Below are 8144 nucleotides of genomic sequence, written 5' to 3' on the forward strand. Positions count from 1 at the left end.
ATTCCAGGAAGTGTTCCTCCAAACATCAAGGCTTACAGATATCCCTATGCCCAAAAGAGTGAAATTGAACGTATGGTTACAAAAATGTTAGAGGCTAGTAAAATTAAACCTAGTCAAAATTATTTCTCTACTCCAGTAGTATTGGTGCACAAGTAGGATGGATCATGGCACATGTGCCTGGATTATAGGGAGCTTGACAAGATCACTTTTAAAGATAAATTTCCCATTCCCTTCATTGCTGAATTATTGGATGAATTACATGGAGCAATTTACTTCACCAATTTGGATCTTCATTCAGGATATCATCAAATCAGAATGAAGATTGAAGACATTCTGAAACAACATTTAAAACTCATGAGGGTCATTATGAATTTTTGGTCATTCCTTTTGGCCTTAACAATGCACTTTCTACATTTCAAGGTTTGATGAATTCCATTTTCAAACCCTTCCTTAGAAAAGTTGTGTTAGTATTTTTTCATGATATACTAATCTACAACAAGTCTTGGAAGGATCATGTTCAAGATGTTGACATGGTGCTCAAACTATTGGAGGAGAAACAATTATATACAAAAACCTCCAAATGTTTCTTTGGAGTATAGGAGGTGGAATATCTAGGTCATATTGTATCTCATGAAGGTGTTAAGGTAGACCCTAGAAAAATTAAAGCTAGTAAGGAATGGAAAATCCACACATCCATAAAGCATCTATGAGCATTTCTTGGGTTGAAAAGGTATTATCACAAGTTTGTTAAGATTTATGGGAAAATAGTAGCACCTCTAACAACATTATTGAAGAAAGATGAATTTTCTTGGACTACATAAGCAATGAAGGCCTTTGAACATCTTAAAGAGGAAATGTGCCAAGCACCAACCTTAACTACACTAGACTTCACAAAAACCTTTATTGTGGAATGTGATGCCTCAAGAAATGGAACTAGTGTTATTTTAATGCAAGAAGGAAGACCCATTTCTTTTGAAAGTCATCCAATCAAAGGAAAGTATTTATACAAAGCTATTTATGAGAAGGAAATGTTGGAAATACTATATTCACTTAAGAAATTGTGACCTTACCTGATGGGAAGACAATTCAAGGTAAAAATAGAACATGATAGTCTTAAATACTTTTTAGAACAAAGATTATCTTCAAAAGAGAAGAAAAAATGGGTCACAAAGATGTTGGGTTATGACTTTGAAATTATCTACAAAAAAGCAAAGTGAAATGTTGTTTCAGATGTACTCTCAAGGAAGGATGAGGATGGCAAATAATTTCTTTGTGCCATTTCTATCATTAAACCAGATTGGATAAATGAAGCAAGGAATGAATGGAAGAATGAAGAAGAAATGTGGGAACTCATTCAAAAGTTGCAGCAAGATCCCAGTACATCTAATACATTTAGTTGGAAAAATGATTCATTATGGCACAAATATCGCTTATACCTCTATAAGAATTCCCAACTCATACAAAATATTCTTATGGAATTGCACAACTCTCCGTTAGGAGGGCATTTAGAATTTTTAAAAACTTACCATAAGGTTAAGAAGGAATTTTTTTGGGATGGCCTTAAATATGATATTCAAAAGATTGTGGCGGAATGTTTGGTTTTCCAGGTCAATGTTGGGAGGAGGTTTCAATGGATTTTATCACAGGTTTACCCAAGTCCAAAGGAAAGAGTGTCATCATGGTGGTAGTTGATAGACTTGCCAAGTATGCACACGTTTGTGTATTATCTCATCCATTTAAAGCTAGTATAGTTTTTACTACATTTATCGAAAAAATTAAAAAGCTACATGGGAACCCAAAGATTATTATAAGTGAAAGAGATCCCATTTTCATTGGAAATTTTTGGACCTAATTATTTTCTTTTCTGGGTACTTGGTTAGCTCATAGCTCATCTTATCATCCTCAATCTGATGTGAAAACTGAGATAGTGAACGAATGTTTTGAAGGATATCTTTGTTTCTTTGTATTTGATAAACAAACACAATGGGTCAAGTGGTTGCCTCTGGCTGAATGGTGGTATAACACTTCCTTCCATACTGCAGCAAAAATGACCCCATTTATGGCACTTTATCGACATCATCCACCCTCCATCACAACATATTTAAGAGAAAATTCTAAGGTTCAAGTAGTGGAAGATCACATCGAGCATCAACAACAGGTTCTCCAACTCTTAAAGGATAACCTCACTTTGGCGCATAATAGAATGAAACAACAGGCAGATCAACATCGCAGCGAAATAAATTTTGATGTAGGTGACTAGGTATTTCTACGACTACAACAATACAAACAAATGTCCCCCAAGCAAGCTAAGAAGGATAATGATGCAAGAGCATGAGGCTTAAAGAAAAAAGGCTTCGTATTATTCCAAAAATACAAAAAATGTTTACAAGCAAAGGAGTGGGGTCCTTTAGCTGTCAATTTACAAAGCTTTCTAGATAGGATTTAGATTATCATGTAATAAGTAGAAGTAGTTAGATGTAGTGGAGATTCTCTAGGAGAATATCATGTAGATTAGATAGGATTAGTTAGTTCAGTCCCTTGATTTAGGATCTGGTTGTTAAAGGAACCAATAATTATGTAAGTTTTGAATCATAATAAGCGGATTTTTTACTGATTCGACTTGGTTTGTCATATAAGATTTAGTTTCAGAAATTATATCTCTGTGTCTTTCCGTGTATATTTGGTCAATCCCAGAGGTGTTGCATCCCTCCGTAATGTCACTGTGTATCATTGACATTCCAGTTTAGCCCTGAAAACTTAGAGTACTATGTGATCATATCTAATCACTTTTGGCTGCGTATTAGCAACTGCGGGGCTTGAAAGTGTACATATTCTGTGATCCAGCTTAAAGGGCCACTCTCATCCTTAGATGTTGCTTTTATTTTCAATGCCTTAGGTCTCAATCAACAACGTGAGTTGGCCTGGTGTTAACTCATGTGTTAATATAAATCGCGCAAGCTAGAGGATCTAATTACCACTGTTATCTGATGGATATTGGGCTTAAAAATGAGCAGATGTTAATTAAAAAACTGGACCCAATATCGATTAAATCATAGTTTAATATTTCCATTGGCTCCATCCAAAGGAAATAGGCACGTGCAAAATGCCAGACCCGAACTTCTATAAATTGAGGACTTATAAACCTCATCGGCTCCATGAGGCCTGATAATCAGCACATAGATCTCCAAGCGATATCACAATGACTATTGGATCACTGAAGACTACTGACCATTAGATCAATCTCACATCGCATCGGTTATAAGTGAACCTTGCCCTAAGGAATTGGCGATTGCGATTTCTGATGTTTTAAGGACTTGTAAGGCACTTGTGGTTGGGGGAAATTAAGCAGTTCTGCTAATTTAGCATAATAGATAACTTTGGAGGTAGATGAATGATACTCCATAGGAAATTCAAGAAGAGATTCAGCCTGAACTGAAATAAATTGTTTCAGGTTTTGAACGTTTGTCATTAAAACCTGCACCCTGGCCGCCATTTGTGGTATCAGAGCAGCTTAAAGACACTGAAAAATATCTCAAGGATCATAGAAAGAAATCCACCATGGCTTTCAGAGCTGGAAGAGGACATGGTAGAAGAGGGAGACCTGTTGCAAATGCTGAAGTGATGGAATCTATGCAACAAATACAAGCTATATTAGAAGCAATGGAAACAGGGAGAGATGCAGATGCTGGAGATGTTAGTGATCCTGAAGCTGAAGCTGCAGAAGAGGAGGAACCTGTAGAATTTACTCTTGAGATGAGATTCTTTAATTCAGTGTTGAGATCCACATCTAGAACCAAAATTGAGGTTTCAATTTATGCAGGAGGATTAAATCCTAAGGAGGTGATAGACTAGATTAATGACATGGAGAAATTATTCGATTATGAAGAAACAAAGGATGAAAAGAGGGTGAAGTTTGTTGTCACAAAGTTGAAAGGATATGTAGCACTTTGGTGTGATGGAGTGCATGCAAAAAGAAGAAGACTTGGAAAACAACCAATTAAGAATTGGAACAAGATGGTGACAAAACTAAAAAGTACGTTTCTACAAAGTGATTATTAGCAAACATTATTTAGACAGATGCAGAATCTTAGACAGAGGTCTTCGATAGTAAAGGGATACACAGAGGAATTCTACAAAGTGAGTATAAGAGCAAGACAAATCCAAGATACAGATGAGAAGGCCGCCATATATGTGAATGGTCTTAGAAACGACATTCAAGATGAGATGGCAGTATGACAGAGGAGCTATGCATGATGGAAAGAAGAACACCTACAAATTCAGCAAAGATGGTGTCAATCATACATTACTGCCAATAGAAGAAGAAGATACATTGAAAAAACCTGAAGCAAAGGCCCTTTTGCTGAGTCGAAAGGAGTACTTACAACAGATGGAGGAAGATGTGGTAAGTTTTACGTTGGTTTGCAAACCCAAGGTAATAAATACTTCCACAAAAGTTCCTGATTTACCAATTGAAATTCAAGACATGTTGGACAGTTATTGTGATATCATTGTAGATGACTTGCCTAATGAGTTACAACCCACTAGAAAAATCAGTCATCATATAGGTTTGATTCCAGGAGAAAATCTACCAAATAAAGCAGCTTACAGGATGAATCCCATAGAGAATGAAGAAATTAGAAAACAAGTTCAAGAACTATTAGATAAAGGACTGATTAGAGAGAGTTTGAGTCCTTGTGCAGTGCCAACAGTGTTGAGCCCAAAGAAAGATGGAGGCTGGAGAATGTGCACTGGTTCAAGAGAAATCAATAAAATAACCATTAGGTACATATTTCCTTTACCTATAATTGAATTTTTGATGGATTGTTTGAGTGGAGGAAGATATTTTGCAAAGCTAGATTTAAAGAGTGGGTATCATCAAATAAGGATTAGAGAAGGGGATGAATGGAAATTTTCTTTTAAAACAAATGAAGGATTGTATGAGTGGATGGTAATGCCTTTTGGGTTGTCAAATGCACCTAGTACATTCATGAGGTTTATGAATGAAGTTTTGAAGTAATTTATTGGTAAATTTGTAATTTTATATCTGGATGATATATTAGTTTACAACAGGTCTAAGGAGGAACACATGAGACATCTTAATTATGTCTTACAAAGGTTGCAACAAGAGAAGTTATTGCTAAATTTAAAGAATTGTTCATTCATGAAGGAAGAATTGGTGTATTTGTGTTTTGTTGTTTTTGATGATGAATTAAAGATGGATCCAAAGAGGATCAAGGCAATCACAGAGTGGCCTTTGCCAAAAAGTGTTTTTAGGTAAGAAGTTTTCATGGTCTTGCTAGTTTTTATAGAAAATTCATAAGGAACTTTAGTAAGATCAATGCTTCTATTATCGAAACTATAAAGAAATATAGACAGCCATTTAAATGGACTGCTGAAGTAGAAAGGAACTTTCAGCCGTTGAAAATAAAGATCACTAAAAAACCTATTTTGATTTTTCCTGATTTTAATAAACCTTTCCAAGTGAAATGTGATGCTAGTGGAGAAGCCATTGGAGGTATTTTAAGTCAAGAGGACAGACTTGTAGCTTATTTCAGTGAGAAACTGAAGGAATCAAAGAAGAAATATTCTTCTTATGATAAGGAATTTTATGTAGTTGTGCAGTCATTGAAGAAGTGGAGATGTTACCTGATGTCTAAAGAGTTTATACTTTATTCAAACAACCATCCATTTCAGTACATTATGTAATAGCCAAAGCTTAATCAGAAACATGACAAATGGGTAGAGTATCTTCGAGGTTTTAATTTTTTATTGAAGCATATAAATGGTCAATCAGATAAAGTATCAGATGCCTTAAGTAGAAGAAACATACTACTTCAAGAAAGTCAAATTCAAGTGTTGGGTTTTGATTTTCTTAAGGAATTGTATGAAAAAGAATTAGATTTTAAAGAGTTATTTGAAGCTTGTAAAAAACCTGTTTTGTTAGATAGAAGTAAGTGGCTTGATTATTTCTTGCAAGATGGGTTGTTGTTTAAAATAAATCAGTTGTGCATACCAAATTGTTCTATGAGGGAAAATTTAATCAAGGAGAAACATAGTGGTGGACTTGCAAGACATTTTGGTGCAGACAAGACTTATTAGCAATTGAACAGGTTTTATTTCTGGCGGAAGATGAGGACTTTAGTGGAAAAGTATGTGAAAAATTGAAAAGTTTGTCAGTAAGCAAAAGGAAGAAGCCAAAACACAGGGTTGTATGTTCCATTACCTATCCCAGATAGACCTTGGGATATGGTAAGCATGGTTTTGTTTTGGGCTTATAAAACCAATGATGCTACTCACATTGCTAATTTTCTTTTTAAAGAGATTGTAATATTACATGGGTTACCTAAGAGTATTGTTTTAGACAATGACTTCAAATTTGTTCGACATTTTTGGAGGACATTGTGGAAGAAGCTTGGAACTAAACTGAGTTTCGGTTCTGTTTATCATCGTCAAGTGGATGGACAGATTGAACTTGTAAACAAAAGCTTGGGTAATCTTTTGATAAGTCTTACAGGTGAACATCCAAAACGATGGGATCAAGTATTAGCATAGGCTGAATATGCATATAACGACTCTCCTAATAGGAGTACAGGGCAGAGTCCATTCCATATAGTTTATGGAATGCACCCAAGAGGAGTGTCTGAATTAAGAAATCTGGGAAAAGCTGAGATGAGAAGCGCTAAAGGGGTATATTTTGCTTCAAAGATGCAAACAATACATGAACAGGTAGAACAACAGTTACAGGACAACAAAATAAAGTACAAGAGCAAAGCAAACTTGAGAAGGAGAGAAGTTAACTTTGAAGTTGGAGATTTGGTTTTAGCACACATGAGGAAGGAAAGATTTCCAAAAAAAAGGTACAACAAGTTAAAGTTCAAGAAAATTGGACCATGTAGAGTATTGAGGAAATTTTCTGTAAATGCGTATGAAATTTAATTACACCCTGATATTGGAATATCTCCAATTTTCAATGTTGCTGATTTGTATAGGTATGAAGGTGAAAATGCAGATGACACAACAGAAGACCAAGACAAACAAGAAATTGATTGGGTAAAATAGTTACCTACAACAAAGGAATTGCAGCCAAAGAGGATTTTGGAAAAGAAATTGTTGAAGAAGACAAGGGGACAAGAGTATTTTCAGTATTTAGTCAAGTGGAAAGATCAACCAATTGCTGAAGCTACCTGGGTAACAGATGCCACAGTACAGAAATTGGGAAGTTCCGTAGAAGAGCTTATGGACATGAGTCCATGAAGAATTTTGTCCTCATGATTTTGATGCAGAAGCATGAGGCTTAAAGGAAAAAGGCTTCGTATTATTTCAAAAATACAAAAAAAAATTACAAGCAAAGGAGTGTGGTCCTTTAGCTATTAATTTACAAAGCTTTCTAGATAGGATTTAGACTAGAATCTAGGATTTAGATTATCATGTAATAAATTCAAGTAGTTAGATGTAGTGGAGATTCTTGACGACAATGTCATGCAAATTAAATAAGATTAGCTAGTTCGATCCTTTGATTTAGGATCTGGTTGTTAAATGAACTAGTACAAATCTAAGTTCTGAATCATAATAAGGGGATTTTTTACTGATTCAGCTTGGCTTACCATATAAGATTTAGTTGCAGAAATTATATCTTTGTGTCTTTCCATGTATTTTTGGTCAATCCTAGAGGTGTTGCATCCCTCTATAATATCACTGTGTATTATTGAAATTCCAATTTAGCCCTGAAAACATAGAGTACTATGTGATCGTATTTAATCACTTTTGGCCGCGTATTAGCAACTGCGGGGATTGAAAGTGTACAGATTCTGTGATCAGGCTTGAAGGGTCGCACTCATCCTTAGCCATTGATTTTATTTTCAATGCCTTATGTCTCAGTCAATAGTGAGGGTTGGCCTGGTGTTAACTCGTGTGTTAATAGAAGTCCCGCGAGCCAAAGGATCTAATGACCACTATTATCCAATGGATATTAGGCTTAAAAGTGAGTGGAGGTTAATTCAAAAACTAGACCTAATATGGATTAAATCACAATTTAATATTCCCATCAACTCTGTCCAAAGGAAATAGGTACGTGAAAAAATACAGAACCAAACTTTTATAAATTGAGGACTTATAAACCTCATCGGCTCCGTGAGGCCTGATAA

This window comes from Pinus tabuliformis, chromosome 1_2, assembly GCF_031772625.1.
Source record: "Pinus tabuliformis cultivar Carrire ecotype Pingquan chromosome 1_2, CPIR1, whole genome shotgun sequence".
Classification (NCBI taxonomy): Eukaryota; Viridiplantae; Streptophyta; class Pinopsida; order Pinales; family Pinaceae; genus Pinus; species Pinus tabuliformis.